The following is a 16,578-nucleotide window of genomic DNA, read 5'->3' as shown; positions in this document are numbered from 1 at the left end:
TAGTGTGGTTGTCCCACCTAGTGGGGTTGTCCTAGTGTGGTTGTCCCACCAAGTGTGGTTGTTCTAGTGTGGTTGTCCTAGTGTGGTTGTCTTAGTGTGGTTGTCCTAGTGTGGTTGGCCCACCTAGTGTGGTTGTCCTAGTGTGATTGTCCCACCTAGTGTGGTTGTCCTAGTGTGGTTGTCCCACCTAGTGTTGTTGTCCCACCTAGTGTGATTGTCCTAGTGTGGTTGTCCCACCTAGTGTGGTTGTCCCACCTAGTGTGGTTGTCCCACATAGTGTGGTTGTCCTAGTGTGGTTGTCCCACCTAGTGTGGTTGTCCCACCTAGTGTGATTGTCCTAGTGTGGTTGTCCCACCTAGTGTGGTTGTCCCACCTAGTGTGGTTGTCCCACCTAGTGTGGTTGTCCCACCTAGTGTGGTTGTCCTAGTGTGGTTGTCCTAGTGTGGTTGTCCTAGTGTGGTTGTCCCCACCTAGTGCGGTTGTCCTAGTGTGGTTGTCCTAGTGTGGTTGTCCCACCTAGTGTGATTGTCCTAGTGTGGTTGTCCTAGTGTGGTTGTCCTAGTGTGGTTGTCCTAGTGTGGTTGTCCTAGTGTGGTTGTCCCCACCTAGTGCGGTTGTCCTAGTGTGGTTGTCCTAGTGTGGTTGTCCTAGTGTGATTGTCCTAGTGTGGTTGTCCCACCTAGTGTGGTTGTCCTAGTGTGGTTGTCCCAGCTAGTGTGGTTGTCCTAGTGTGGTTGTCCCACCTAGTGTGGTTGTCCCACCTAGTGTGGTTGTCCTAGTGTGGTTGTCCCACCTAGTGTGATTGTCCTAGTGTGGTTGTCCTAGTGTGGTTGTCCCACCTAGTGTGGTTGTCCTAGTGTGGTTGTCCTAGTGTGGTTGTCCCACCTAGTGTGATTGTCCCACCTAGTGTGGTTGTTTTAGTGTGGTTGTCCTAGTGTGGTTGTCCTAGTGTGGTTGTCCCACCTAGTGTGGTTCTCCTAGTGTGGTTGTCCCACCTAGTGTGGTTGTCCCACATAGTGTGGTTGTCCCACCTAGTAGGGTTGTCCCACCTAGTGTGGTTGTCCTTGCATGGTTGTCCCACCTAGTGTGGTTGTTTTAGTGTGGTTGTCCCACCTAGTGTAGTTGTTTTAGTGTGGTTGTCCCACCTAATGTGGTTGTCATAGTGTGGTTGCTGTAGTGTGGTTGTCCCACCTAGTGTGGTTGTCCTAGTGTGGTTGTCCTGGTGTGGTTGTCCCACCTAGTGCGGTTGACCCACCTAGTGTAGTTGTTCTAGTGTGGTTGTCCTAGTGTGGTTGTCTTAGTGTGGTTGTCCTAGTGTGGTTGTCCCACCTAGTGTGGTTGTCCCACCTAGTGGGGTTGTCCCACCTAGTGTGGTTGTCCCACCAAGTGTGGTTGTTCTAGTGTGGTTGTCCTAGTGTGGTTGTCTTAGTGTGGTTGTCCTAGTGTGGTTGTCCCACCTAGTGTGGTTGTCATAGTGTGATTGTCCCACCTAGTGTGGTTGTCCTAGTGTGGTTGTCCTAGTGTGGTTGTCCCACCTAGTTTGGTTGTCCCACCTAGTGTGATTGTCCTAGTGTGGTTGTCCCACCTAGTGTGGTTGTCCCACCTAGTGTGGTTGTCCCACCTAGTGTGGTTGTCCCACCTAGTGCGGTTGTCCCACCTAGTGTGGTTGACCCACCTAGTGTAGTTGTCCTAGTGTGGTTGTCCTGGTGTGGTTGTCCCACCTAGTGCGGTTGACCCACCTAGTGTAGTTGTTCTAGTGTGGTTGTCCTAGTGTGGTTGTCTTAGTGTGGTTGTCCTAGTGTGGTTGTCCCACCTAGTGTGGTTGTCCCACCTAGTGGGGTTGTCCTAGTGTGGTTGTCCCACCAAGTGTGGTTGTTCTAGTGTGGTTGTCCTAGTGTGGTTGTCTTAGTGTGGTTGTCCTAGTGTGGTTGGCCCACCTAGTGTGGTTGTCCTAGTGTGGTTGTCCTAGTGTGGTTGTCCCACCTAGTGTTGTTGTCCCACCTAGTGTGATTGTCCTAGTGTGGTTGTCCCACCTAGTGTGGTTGTCCCACCTAGTGTGGTTGTCCCACATAGTGTGGTTGTCCTAGTGTGGTTGTCCCACCTAGTGTGGTTGTCCCACCTAGTGTGATTGTCCTAGTGTGGTTGTCCCACCTAGTGTGGTTGTCCCACCTAGTGTGGTTGTCCCACCTAGTGTGGTTGTCCCACCTAGTGTGGTTGTCCTAGTGTGGTTGTCCTAGTGTGGTTGTCCTAGTGTGGTTGTCCCCACCTAGTGCGGTTGTCCTAGTGTGGTTGTCCTAGTGTGGTTGTCCCACCTAGTGTGATTGTCCTAGTGTGGTTGTCCTAGTGTGGTTGTCCTAGTGTGGTTGTCCTAGTGTGGTTGTCCTAGTGTGGTTGTCCCCACCTAGTGCGGTTGTCCTAGTGTGGTTGTCCTAGTGTGGTTGTCCTAGTGTGATTGTCCTAGTGTGGTTGTCCCACCTAGTGTGGTTGTCCTAGTGTGGTTGTCCCAGCTAGTGTGGTTGTCCTAGTGTGGTTGTCCCACCTAGTGTGGTTGTCCCACCTAGTGTGGTTGTCCTAGTGTGGTTGTCCCACCTAGTGTGATTGTCCTAGTGTGGTTGTCCTAGTGTGGTTGTCCCACCTAGTGTGGTTGTCCTAGTGTGGTTGTCCTAGTGTGGTTGTCCCACCTAGTGTGATTGTCCCACCTAGTGTGGTTGTTTTAGTGTGGTTGTCCTAGTGTGGTTGTCCTAGTGTGGTTGTCCCACCTAGTGTGGTTCTCCTAGTGTGGTTGTCCCACCTAGTGTGGTTGTCCCACATAGTGTGGTTGTCCCACCTAGTAGGGTTGTCCCACCTAGTGTGGTTGTCCTTGCATGGTTGTCCCACCTAGTGTGGTTGTTTTAGTGTGGTTGTCCCACCTAGTGTAGTTGTTTTAGTGTGGTTGTCCCACCTAATGTGGTTGTCATAGTGTGGTTGCTGTAGTGTGGTTGTCCCACCTAGTGTGGTTGTCCTAGTGTGGTTGTCCTGGTGTGGTTGTCCCACCTAGTGCGGTTGACCCACCTAGTGTAGTTGTTCTAGTGTGGTTGTCCTAGTGTGGTTGTCTTAGTGTGGTTGTCCTAGTGTGGTTGTCCCACCTAGTGTGGTTGTCCCACCTAGTGGGGTTGTCCCACCTAGTGTGGTTGTCCCACCAAGTGTGGTTGTTCTAGTGTGGTTGTCCTAGTGTGGTTGTCTTAGTGTGGTTGTCCTAGTGTGGTTGTCCCACCTAGTGTGGTTGTCCTAGTGTGATTGTCCCACCTAGTGTGGTTGTCCTAGTGTGGTTGTCCTAGTGTGGTTGTCCCACCTAGTTTGGTTGTCCCACCTAGTGTGATTGTCCTAGTGTGGTTGTCCCACCTAGTGTGGTTGTCCCACCTAGTGTGGTTGTCCCACCTAGTGTGGTTGTCCCACCAAGTGTGGTTGTCCCACCTAGTGTGGTTGTTTTAGTGTGGTTGTCCTAGTGTGGTTGTCCTAGTGTGGTTGTCCCACCTAGTGTGGTTGTCCTAGTGTGGTTGTCCCACCTAGTGTTGTTGTCCTAGTGTGGTTGTCCCACCTAGTGTGGTTGTCCTAGTGTGGTTGTCCCACCTAGTGTGGTTGTCCCACATAGTGTGGTTGTCCCACCTAGTAGGGTTGTCCCACCTAGTGTGGTTGTCCTTGCATGGTTGTCCCACCTAGTGTGGTTGTTTTAGTGTGGTTGTCCCACCTAGTGTAGTTGTTTTAGTGTGGTTGTCCCACCTAGTGTGGTTGTCCTAGTGTGGTTGTCACACCTAGTGTGGTTGTCATAGTGTGGTTGTCACAGCTAGTGTGGTTGTCATAGTGTGGTTGCTGTAGTGTGGTTGTCCCACCTAGTGTGGTTGTCCCACCTAGTGCGGTTGTCCCACCTAGTGTGGTTGTCCTAGTGTGGTTGTCCTGGTGTGGTTGTCCCACCTAGTGCGGTTGACCCACCTAGTGTAGTTGTTCTAGTGTGGTTGTCCTAGTGTGATTGTCTTAGTGTGGTTGTCCTAGTGTGGTTGTCCCAACTAGTGTGGTTGTCCTAGTGTGGTTGTCCCACCTAGTGTGGTTGTTCTAGTGTGGTTGTCCTAGTGTGGTTGTCTTAGTGTGGTTGTCCTAGTGTGGTTGTCCCACCTAGTGTGGTTGTCCTAGTGTGGTTGTCCCACCTAGTGTGGTTGTCCCACCTAGTGTGGTTGTACCACCAAGTGTGGTTGTCCCACCTAGTGTGGTTGTTTTAGGGTGGTTGTCCTAGTGTGGTTGTCCCACCAAGTGTGGTTGTCCCACCAAGTGTGATTGTCCCACCTAGTGTGGTTCTCCTAGTGTGGTTGTCCCACATAGTGTGGTTGTCCCACCTAGTAGGGTTGTCCCACCTAGTGTGGTTGTCCTTGCATGGTTGTCCCACCTAGTGTGGTTGTTTTAGTGTGGTTATCCCACCTAGTGTGGTTGTCTTAGTTTGGTTGTCACACCTAGTGTGGTTGTCATAGTGTGGTTGTCACACCTAGTGTGGTTGTCGTAGTGTGGTTGTCCTAGTGTGGTTGTCCTGGTGTGGTTGTCCCACCTAGTGCGGTTGACCCACCTAGTGTAGTTGTTCTAGTGTGGTTGTCCTAGTGTGGTTGTCTTAGTGTGGTTGTCCCACCTAGTGTGGTTGTCGTAGTGTGGTTGTCCCACCTAGTGTGGTTGGCCCACCAAGTGTGGTTGTCCCACCTAGTGTGGTTGTCCTGGTGTGGTTGTCCCACCTAGTGCGGTTTACCCACCTAGTGTGGTTGTCCTAGTGTGGTTGTCTTAGTGTGGTTGTCCCACCTAGTGTGGTTGTCATAGTGTGGTTGTCCCACCTAATGTGGTTGTCCTAGTGACGTTGTCCTAATGTGGTTGTGCCACATAGTGTGGTTGTCCCACCTAGTGGGGTTGTCCCACCTAGTGTGGTTGTCCTAGTGTGGTTGTCCTAGTGTGATTGTCCTAGTGTGGTTGTCCCACCTAGTGTGGTTGTCATAGTGTGGTTGTCCCACCTAGTGTGGTTGTCCCACCTAGTGGGGTTGTCCCTCCTAGTGCGGTTGTCCCACCTAGTGTGGTTGTCCCACCTAGTGGGGTTGTCCCTCCTAGTGTGGTTGTCCCACCTAGTGTGGTTGTCCTAGTGTGGTTGTCCTAGTGTGATTGTCCTAGTGTGGTTGTCCCACCTAGTGACGTTGTCCTAATGTGGTTGTCCCACATAGTGTGGTTGTCCCACCTAGTGGGGTTGTCCCACCTAGTGTGGTTGTCCTAGTGTGGTTGTCCTAGTGTGATTGTCCTAGTGTGGTTGTCCCACCTAGTGTGGTTGTCATAGTGTGGTTGTCCCACCTAGTGTGGTTGTCCCACCTAGTGGGGTTGTCCCTCCTAGTGCGGTTGTCCCTCCTAGTGTGGTTGTCCCACCTAGTGTGGTTGTCCCACCTAGTGGGGTTGTCCCTCCTAGTGCGGTTATCCCACCTAGTGTGGTTGTCCCACCTAGTGGTGTTGTCCCTCCTAGTGTGGTTGTCCCTCCTAGTGCGGTTGTCCTAGTGTGGTTGTCCCACCTAGTGCGGTTGTCCCACCTAGTGTGGTTGTCCCACCTAGTGTGGTTGTCCTAGTGCGGTTGTCACACCTAGTGTGGTTGTCCTAGTGTGGTTGTCCTAGTGTGGTTGTCCCACCTAGTGCGGTTGTCCCACCTAGTGTGGTTGTCCTAGTGCGGTTGTCCTAGTGTGGTTGTCCCACCTAGTGCGGTTGTCCTAGTGTGGTTGTCCTAGTGTGGTTGTCCTAGTGTGGTTGTCCCACCTAGTGCGGTTGTCCCACCTAGTGTGGTTGTCCTAGTGTGGTTGTCCTAGTGTGGTTGTCCTAGTGCGGTTGTCCTAGTGTGGTTGTCCCACCTAGTGCGGTTGTCCTAGTGTGGTTGTCCAAGTGTGGTTGTCCTAGTGTGGTTGTCCGATCTAGTGTGGTTGTCCTAGTGTGGTTGTCCCACCTAGTGCGGTTGTCCCACCTAGTGTGGTTGTCCTAGTGCGGTTGTCCTAGTGTGGTTGTCCTAGTGTGGTTGTCCCACCTAGTGCGGTTGTCCTAGTGTGGTTGTCCTAGTGTGGTTGTCCCACCTAGTGCGGTTGTCCCACCTAGTGTGGTTGTCCTAGTGCGGTTGTCACACCTAGTGTGGTTGTCCTAGTGTGGTTGTCCGATCTAGTGTGGTTGTCCTAGTGTGGTTGTCCCACCTAGTGCGGTTGTCCCACCTAGTGTGGTTGTCCTAGTGTGGTTGTCCTAGTGCGGTTGTCCTAGTGTGGTTGTCCTAGTGCGGTTGTCCTAGTGTGGTTGTCCCACCTAGTGCGGTTGTCCTAGTGTGGTTGTCCTAGTGCGGTTGTCCTAGTGTGGTTGTCCCACCTAGTGCGGTTGTCCTAGTGTGGTTGTCCAAGTGTGGTTGTCCTAGTGTGGTTATCCCATTTAGTGCAGTGGTCCAACCTAGTGTGGTTGTCCGATCTAGTGTGGTTGTCCTAGTGTGGTTGTCCCACCTAGTGTGGTTGTCCTAGTGTGGTTGTCCCACCTAGTGTGGTTGTCCTAGTGTGGTTGTCCTAGTGCGGTTGTCCTAGTGTGGTTGTCCCACCTAGTGTGGTTGTCCTAGTGCGGTTGTCCTAGTGTGGTTGTCCCACCTAGTGTGGTTGTCCTAGTGTGGTTGTCCTAGTGTGGTTGTCCGATCTAGTGTGGTTGTCCTAGTGTGGTTGTCCCACCTAGTGCGGTTGTCCCACCTAGTGTGGTTGTCCTAGTGCGGTTGTCCTAGTGTGGTTGTCCTAGTGTGGTTGTCCCACCTAGTGCGGTTGTCCTAGTGTGGTTGTCCTAGTGTGGTTGTCCCACCTAGTGCGGTTGTCCCACCTAGTGTGGTTGTCCTAGTGCGGTTGTCACACCTAGTGTGGTTGTCCTAGTGTGGTTGTCCGATCTAGTGTGGTTGTCCTAGTGTGGTTGTCCCACCTAGTGTGGTTGTCCTAGTGTGGTTGTCCCACCTAGTGTGGTTGTCCTAGTGTGGTTGTCCTAGTGCGGTTGTCCTAGTGTGGTTGTCCCACCTAGTGTGGTTGTCCTAGTGCGGTTGTCCTAGTGTGGTTGTCCCACCTAGTGTGGTTGTCCTAGTGCGGTTGTCCTAGTGCGGTTGTCCTAGTGCGGTTGTCCTAGTGCGGTTGTCCTAGTGCGGTTGTCCTAGTGTGGTTGTCCCACCTAGTGCGGTTGTCCTAGTGTGGTTGTCCCACCTAGCTATCTTCAGATGAATACGCTAACTGAAAAACATGTAATGAGTCCTCTATTATTCGTAATTATTAGCATTAGCATTAGCGTTAGCCTTGTTCTGTGTGTGTTTCCAGGAGAAGAGGATCCTGGAGGAGACGGCAACGGCCCTTTCTCATTTCCCTCCCATAGAGCTCCCTGTTCAGACAGAAGTCATCGTTCCGGCACAACAGATCTGTAAGACAGAAGCAATCGCTCATCAGAACGGCCAGGATCAGCATGCCGTATCCCAACTACAGTTTATACAGGGTTAGCACCAGTGTTGGGGAGTAGTGAACTGCATGTAGTTCAACTACTAATTTAACTACATTTTACAGTAGCTTGGTGGTAGTTGAACTAAATTCAAATATTGGCCGTGTTTTACCATGTAGCGGTGTAGCTAACTACTGGAACTACGTACTACTGTTTTACCATGTAGCGGTGTAGCTAACTACTGGAACTACACACTACTGTTTTACCATGTAGCGGTGTAGCTAACTACTGGAACTACACACTACTGTTTTACCATGTAGCGGTGTAGCTAACTACTGGAACTACACACTACTGTTTTACCATGTAGCGGTGTAGCTAACTACTGGAACTACGTACTACTGTTTTACCATGTAGCGGTGTAGCTAACTACTGGAACTACACACTACTGTTTTACCATGTAGCGGTGTAGCTAACTACTGGAACTACACACTACTGTTTTACCATGTAGCGGTGTAGCTAACTACTGGAACTACACACTACTGTTTTACCATGTAGCGGTGTAGCTAACTACTGGAACTACGTACTACTGTTTTACCATGTAGCGGTGTAGCTAACTACTGGAACTACACACTACTGTTTTACCATGTAGCGGTGTAGCTAACTACTGGAACTACACACTACTGTTTTACCATGTAGCGGTGTAGCTAACTACTGGTACTACGTACTACTGTTTTACCATGTAGCGGTGTAGCTAACTACTGGAACTACACACTACTGTTTTACCATGTAGCGGTGTAGCTAACTACTGGAACTACGTACTACTGTTTTACCATGTAGCGGTGTAGCTAACTACTGGAACTACACACTACTGTTTTACCATGTAGCGGTGTAGCTAACTACTGGAACTACGTACTACTGTTTTACTATGTAGCGGTGTAGCTAACTACTGGAACTACGTACTACTGTTTTACCATGTAGCGGTGTAGCTAACTACTGGAACTACGTACTACTGTTTTACCATGTAGCGGTGTAGCTAACTACTGGAACTACGCACTACTGTTTTACCATGTAGCGGTGTAGCTAACTACTGGAACTACACACTACTGTTTTACCATGTAGCGGTGTAGCTAACTACTGGAACTACACACTACTGTTTTACCATGTAGCGGTGTAGCTAACTACTGGAACTACACTACTGTTTTACCATGTAGCGGTGTAGCTAACTACTGGAACTACACACTACTGTTTTACCATGTAGCGGTGTAGCTAACTACTGGAACTACGTACTACTGTTTTACCATGTAGCGGTGTAGCTAACTACTGGAACTACACACTACTGTTTTACCATGTAGCGGTGTAGCTAACTACTGGAACTACACACTACTGTTTTACCATGTAGCGGTGTAGCTAACTACTGGAACTACGTACTACTGTTTTACCATGTAGCGGTGTAGCTAACTACTGGAACTACACACTACTGTTTTACCATGTAGCGGTGTAGCTAACTACTGGAACTACGCACTACTGTTTTACCATGTAGCGGTGTAGCTAACTACTGGAACTACGTACTACTGTTTTACCATGTAGCGGTGTAGCTAACTACTGGAACTACACACTACTGTTTTACCATGTAGCGGTGTAGCTAACTACTGGAACTACACACTACTGTTTTACCATGTAGCGGTGTAGCTAACTACTGGAACTACACACTACTGTTTTACCATGTAGCGGTGTAGCTAACTACTGGAACTACACACTACTGTTTTACCATGTAGCGGTGTAGCTAACTACTGGAACTACACACTACTGTTTTACCATGTAGCGGTGTAGCTAACTACTGGAACTACACACTACTGTTTTACCATGTAGCGGTGAAGCTAACTACTGGAACTACGTACTACTGTTTTACCATGTAGCGGTGTAGCTAACTACTGGAACTACACACTACTGTTTTACCATGTAGCGGTGTAGCTAACTACTGGAACTACGTACTACTGTTTTACCATGTAGCGGTGTAGCTAACTACTGGAACTACGCACTACTGTTTTACCATGTAGCGGTGTAGCTAACTACTGGAACTACGTACTACTGTTTTACCATGTAGCGGTGTAGCTAACTACTGGAACTACACACTACTGTTTTACCATGTAGCGGTGTAGCTAACTACTGGAACTACACACTACTGTTTTACCATGTAGCGGTGTAGCTAACTACTGGAACTACACACTACTGTTTTACCATGTAGCGGTGTAGCTAACTACTGGAACTACGTACTACTGTTTTACCATGTAGCGGTGTAGCTAACTACTGGAACTACACACTACTGTTTTACCATGTAGCGGTGTAGCTAACTACTGGAACTACACACTACTGTTTTACCATGTAGCGGTGTAGCTAACTACTGGAACTACACTACTGTTTTACCATGTAGCGGTGTAGCTAACTACTGGAACTACACACTACTGTTTTACCATGTAGCGGTGTAGCTAACTACTGGAACTACGTACTACTGTTTTACCATGTAGCGGTGTAGCTAACTACTGGAACTACGTACTACTGTTTTACCATGTAGCGGTGTAGCTAACTACTGGAACTACACTACTGTTTTACCATGTAGCGGTGTAGCTAACTACTGGAACTACGTACTACTGTTTTACCATGTAGCGGTGTAGCTAACTACTGGAACTACACACTACTGTTTTACCATGTAGCGGTGTAGCTAACTACTGGAACTACACACTACTGTTTTACCATGTAGCGGTGTAGCTAACTACTGGAACTACGTACTACTGTTTTACCATGTAGCGGTGTAGCTAACTACTGGAACTACGTACTACTGTTTTACCATGTAGCGGTGTAGCTAACTACTGGAACTACGTACTAATGTTTTACCATGTAGCGGTGTAGCTAACTACTGGAACTACGTACTACTGTTTTACCATGTAGCGGTGTAGCTAACTACTGGAACTAAACACTACTGTTTTACCATGTAGCGGTGTAGCTAACTACTGTAATTATGTATTACTGTTTTTGCTCAAATCAAATATGGGTGAAGTAGCAGGAATGTTCTTTGTTTTCCTCATCAGACCTGCCTGATTCTCACTGGTTGTGTTAAATAGCCTAATTACACATTCTGTTAACATCTGACTACACAGTGGTCTGTTCTTCCAGTGTGAAGTCTGACATTTCATGATATAGATATATTTTTTAGTAGTAGTTTGGAAGCAGTGAACTATTTTCTCGAAGTAATTTTAGTTAAGTAAACTATGTTTTTCTTAAGGGTAGCTTTAGTGTAGCTTAACTTCTTCCAATGTGAAGTAATTGGTAGCTTGGTGAACTATATTTTCAGAGTATCTTCCCCAACACTGGTTAGCACACACACAGTCACACACACACACACACGCATATGCACATATGCACACACACAGACGTGCCCTTACACACAAACATACTCACACACACAGGAAGGAAGGAAGGTTAGTGATGTAACCATGGTAACTAGTGTTGTGTTGTGACAGATGCATCATGGGACTGTGAGTCCTCCAGGGGTCAGGAGACGTCTCTGGACCGCAACCAGCCCAGCGTCGTCAAGAGGTGTGTTTTGTGATATGTCTGTGTATGATAAGTAGCTCTGCTGTAGTCAGTGTGTATGATAAGTAGCTCTGCTGTAGTCAGTGTGTATGATAAGTAGCTCTGCTGTAGTCAGTGTGTATGGTAAGTAGCTCCGCTGTAGTCAGTGTGTATGATAAGTAGCTCTGCTGTAGTCAGTGTGTATGATAAGTAGCTCTGCTGTAGTCAGTGTGTATGATAAGTAGCTCTGCTGTAGTCAGTGTGTATGATAAGTAGCTCTGCTGTAGTCAGTGTTTATGATAAGTAGCTCTGCTGTAGTCAGTGTGTATGGTAAGTAGCTCTGCTGTAGTCAGTGTGTATGATAAGTAGCTCTGCTGTAGTCAGTGTTTATGGTAAGTAGCTCTGCTGTAGTCAGTGTGTATGATAAGTAGCTCTGCTGTAGTCAGTGTGTATGATAAGTAGCTCTGCTGTAGTCAGTGTGTATGATAAGTAGCTCTGCTGTAGTCAGTGTGTATGATAAGTAGCTCTGCTGTAGTCAGTGTGTATGATAAGTAGCTCTGCTGTAGTCAGTGTTTATGATAAGTAGCTCTGCTGTAGTCAGTGTGTATGGTAAGTAGCTCTGCTGTAGTCAGTGTGTATGATAAGTAGCTCTGCTGTAGTCAGTGTTTATGGTAAGTAGCTCTGCTGTAGTCAGTGTGTATGATAAGTAGCTCTGCTGTAGTCAGTGTTTATGATAAGTAGCTCTGCTGTAGTCAGTGTGTATGATAAGTAGCTCTGCTGTAGTCAGTGTGTATGATAAGTAGCTCTGCTGTAGTCAGTGTGTATGATAAGTAGCTCTGCTGTAGTCAGTGTTTATGGTAAGTAGCTCTGCTGTAGTCAGTGTGTATGATAAGTAGCTCTGCTGTAGTCAGTGTTTATGATAAGTAGCTCTGCTGTAGTCAGTGTGTATGATAAGTAGCTCTGCTGTAGTCAGTGTGTATGATAAGTAGCTCTGCTGTAGTCAGTGTGTAAGATAAGTAGATCTGCTGTAATCAGTGTGTGTGTGTGTGTGTGTGTGTGTGTGTGTGTGTGTGTGTGTGTGTGTGTGTGTGTGTGTGTGTGTGTGTGTGTGTGTGTGTGTGTGTGTGTGTATGTTGGTCACCAGGTCAGGATCGTATGACGGCCCACATCCACCTTCATCATCACCATCATCACCTCAACCCCCCTCACCCAGCAGGTACAGACAGACGTATGAGGGGTGATATGGGACTAAATGAACTAACCCCGTTGCTGATACATCTCACCTTAATGTGAAACTGAGCTCCTAACATGGAGTATGAGGGGTGATGTGGGACTAAATGAACTAACCCCGTTGCTGATACATCTCACCTTAATGTGAAACTGAGCTCCTAACATGGAGTATGAGGGGTGATGTGGGACTAAATGAACTAACCCCGCTGCTGATACATCTCACCTTAATGTGAAACTGAGCTCCTAACATGGACTGTGAATGGACAACGTTTCTTCTTATTGACACGTTCACACGCCTTGTGGAATGAGTGAACGTGTCAACGTGTGCTAGATTTGCCTCCGCCTTGTGTTTTTAATGTACCAGTTATCAGGGGCGCGACCATGTGTGAAAAATACTATGAGAAACAGTGACATACCCTCTGAATGATGAATCCCATATTGGTGTTTCACAGTCAGGCCAACCCAAGCTGGACTGGGCAGGAGGCTGACAGCAGGACTACTGTTGAAACAGATACACTGAGTCAGAAATTCACAGCTTTCAGATTCTTTTCAGGTTTTCATTCTCAAAGACACACTTTTTTTTTATCTACAGAAAAACAACAACATTATATATATATACATATTATGTTATGGGATATTCTATGTCCATCAAAATGCTTAAACCACATCAGGAGACCCCTTTTGAGGTCTGGGAAAAATCCTAAGAAATGTTGATTTTTGAGAGTAGTTACCCTTTAATTCAAGTGTGCAGGCACCTAGCACTGTTGTCTGATTAGCTGTGTTTCTGTAGCACACGAGATGGAGTTGGCAAAATAAAAACGGCCACCCGATTGGTGCAAATAATCGTCATGATATCGTTCTGTCAGGTAGGCATGGGCTACTTTGTAGTTAACATTTAATAGAGAAGGTTTCTGGGGAAAGCCTTATATACAGCATATACCTCCACTACACTACCGTGATTAAACATTCTGATCTGTTCCACCAGCCTTATTAATAGATACAGCATATACCTCCACCACACTACCGTGATTAAACATTCTGATCTGTTCCACCAGCCTTATTAATAGATACAGCATATACCTCCACCACACTACCGTGATTAAACATTCTGATCTGTTCCACCAGCCTTATTAATAGATACAGCATATACCTCCACCACACTACCGTGATTAAACATTCTGATCTGTTCCACCAGCCTTATTAATAGATACAGCATATACCTCCACCACACTACCGTGATTAAACATTCTGATCTGTTCCACCAGCCTTATTAATAGATACAGCATATACCTCCACCACACTACCGTGATTAAACATTCTGATCTGTTCCACCAGCCTTATATACAGCATATACCTCCACCACACTACCGTGATTAAACATTCTGATCTGTTCCACCAGCCTTATTAATAGATACAGCATATACCTCCACTACACTACCGTGATACATATCAGTGGGGGTTCAGAAGTGAGTATAGACAACGGCCACTGAAAGATAAGAGGCTATATGGCTTATAGCTGGTGGACCCTCCACTACACCCCTGGGGTTGGTCATAGTAGAGGTCATGACCCGGTTATCAGGCTTGATCATAGTAGAGGTCATGACCCGGTTATCAGGCTTGATCATAGTAGAGGTCATGACCCGGTTATCAGGCTTGATCATAGTAGAGGTCATGACCCGGTTATCAGGCTTGATCATAGTAGAGGTCATGTCCCAGTTATCAGGGTTGATCATAGTAGAGGTCATGTCCCAGTTATCAGGGTTGATCATAGTAGAGGTCATGTCCCAGTTATCAGGCTTGATCATAGTAGAGGTCATGTCCCAGTTATCAGGGTTGATCATAGTAGAGGTCATGACCCGGTTATCAGGGTTGATCATAGTAGAGGTCATGACCCGGTTATCAGGCTTGATCATAGTAGAGGTCATGACCCGGTTATCAGGCTTGATCATAGTAGAGGTCATGTTTCATGTCCCAGTTATCAGGGTTGATCATAGTAGAGGTCATGTTTCATGTCCCGGTTATCAGGCTTGATCATAGTAGAGGTCATGACCCGGTTATCAGGCTTGATCATAGTAGAGGTCATGTTTCATGTCCCAGTTATCAGGGTTGATCATAGTAGAGGTCATGACCCGGTTATCAGGCTTGATCATAGTAGAGGTCATGTCCCAGTTATCAGGGTTGATCATAGTAGAGGTCATGTCCCAGTTATCAGGGTTGATCATAGTAGAGGTCATGTCCCAGTTATCAGGGTTGATCATAGTAGAGGTCATGTCCCAGTTATCAGGGTTGATCATAGTAGAGGTCATGACCCAGTTATCAGGGTTGATCATAGTAGAGGTCATGACCCAGTTATCAGGGTTGATCATAGTAGAGGTCATGACCCGGTTATCAGGGTTGATCATAGTAGAGGTCATGACCCAGTTATCAGGGTTGATCATAGTAGAGGTCATGTCCCAGTTATCAGGGTTGATCATAGTAGAGGTCATGTCCCAGTTATCAGGGTTGATCATAGTAGAGGTCATGTCCCAGTTATCAGGGTTGATCATAGTAGAGGTCATGTCCCAGTTATCAGGGTTGATCATAGTAGAGGTAATGTCCCAGTTATCAGGGTTGATCATAGTAGAGGTCATGTCCCAGTTATCAGGGTTGATCATAGTAGAGGTCATGTCCCAGTTATCAGGGTTGATCATAGTAGAGGTCATGTCCCAGTTATCAGGGTTGATCATAGTAGAGGTCATGTCCCAGTTATCAGGGTTGGTCATAGTAGAGGTCATGTCCCAGTTATCAGGGTTGATCATAGTAGAGGTCATGTCCCAGTTATCAGGGTTGATCATAGTAAAGGTCATGTCCCAGTTATCAGGGTTGATCATAGTAGAGGTCATGTCCCAGTTATCAGGGTTGATCATAGTAGAGGTCATGTCCCAGTTATCAGGGTTGATCATAGTAGAGGTCATGACCCAGTTATCAGGGTTGATCATAGTAGAGGTCATGTCCCAGTTATCAGGGTTGATCATAGTAGAGGTAATGTCCCAGTTATCAGGGTTGATCATAGTAGAGGTCATGTCCCAGTTATCAGGGTTGATCATAGTAGAGGTCATGTCCCAGTTATCAGGGTTGATCATAGTAGAGGTCATGACCCAGTTATCAGGGTTGATCATAGTAGAGGTCATGTCCCAGTTATCAGGGTTGATCATAGTAGAGGTAATGTCCCAGTTATCAGGGTTGATCATAGTAGAGGTCATGTCCCAGTTATCAGGGTTGATCATAGTAGAGGTCATGTCCCAGTTATCAGGGTTGATCATAGTAGAGGTAATGTCCCAGTTATCAGGGTTGATCATAGTAGAGGTCATGTCCCAGTTATCAGGGTTGATCATAGTAGAGGTCATGTCCCAGTTATCAGGGTTGATCATAGTAGAGGTCATGTCCCAGTTATCAGGGTTGATCATAGTAGAGGTCATGTCCCAGTTATCAGGGTTGATCCCCCCACTGATGAAGAGACCAACAGTCACATAGCGTGAGTTCTTGGACTGGTAGGATGGAGCAGATATCATTACGCCCCAGTCAAGACCACTGGAAAACTAAATGAAAGACTGTGTGGACCCCAGTTTAACAAGCAGACCAGCGCTGTTCTGTTGTGGTGGCAGGCACAGAGATTTCAGTTCCCTGCGGTCAGCAACCTCGCCTGCCACGTCCTCAGCATCCTGGCTTCCAGTGCCCCCTCCGAGCGGGCGTTCAGGCTTCCAGTGCCCCCTCCGAGCGGGCGTTTATTTGAGATTAACTGTTTTATTGAGAGTTTGTATTCAATTTTTGTCTCAATGACACCAACCTGTTTAAGTAAAGGTGAAATACCTGTTTAAATCAAAGTAATTAACCTGGTTAAATATAAATGAAGCTTAAATGAAATGATCTGAATGGTCTCTGTGTGCAGCAACATGCACTTTCATTATTATGGCTTTTAGTTCTATAATTTGTTGTTTTACTATAGTGGGGAATTAACTAAATTAATTTGTAAAATCCCCCCAAAATGTTAAATACCTTTATTCTGTGTATCCATGCGTTTATACTGAACAAAAATATAAACCTAACATGTAAAGTGTTGGTCCCATGTTTCATGAGCTGAAATAAAAGATCCCCAACATTTTCCATTCGCACAAAAAGTATATTTCTCTCAAATTTTGTGCACAAATTTGCTTACATCCCTGTTAGTGAGCATTTCTCCATTGCCAAGATAATCCATCCACCTGACAGGTGCGGCATATCAAGGAGCTGATTTAAACGGCATGATCATTACACAGGTGCACCTCGTGCTGG

General features: G+C 47.0%; 1 pseudogene across 1 annotated transcript in view; it reads left to right on the top strand.

Annotated features, from left to right (window-relative positions):
* LOC311115460 overlaps positions 1-16,578 on the top strand; it is a 55,222-nt pseudogene that overhangs the window by 36,374 nt on the left and 2,270 nt on the right. Inside the window, exons 7-9 of the transcript in view lie at positions 7,353-7,452; positions 10,986-11,061; positions 12,182-12,253. The product of the transcript in view is annotated as an uncharacterized misc_RNA (transcript). The remainder of the gene's footprint in view (positions 1-7,352; positions 7,453-10,985; positions 11,062-12,181; positions 12,254-16,578) is intronic.

This window comes from Coregonus lavaretus (assembly GCF_964263955.1).
Source record: "Coregonus lavaretus genome assembly, contig: HAP1_SCAFFOLD_3463, whole genome shotgun sequence".
Classification (NCBI taxonomy): Eukaryota; Metazoa; Chordata; class Actinopteri; order Salmoniformes; family Salmonidae; genus Coregonus; species Coregonus lavaretus.
This window is presented reverse-complemented; position numbering and strand designations above follow the sequence as displayed.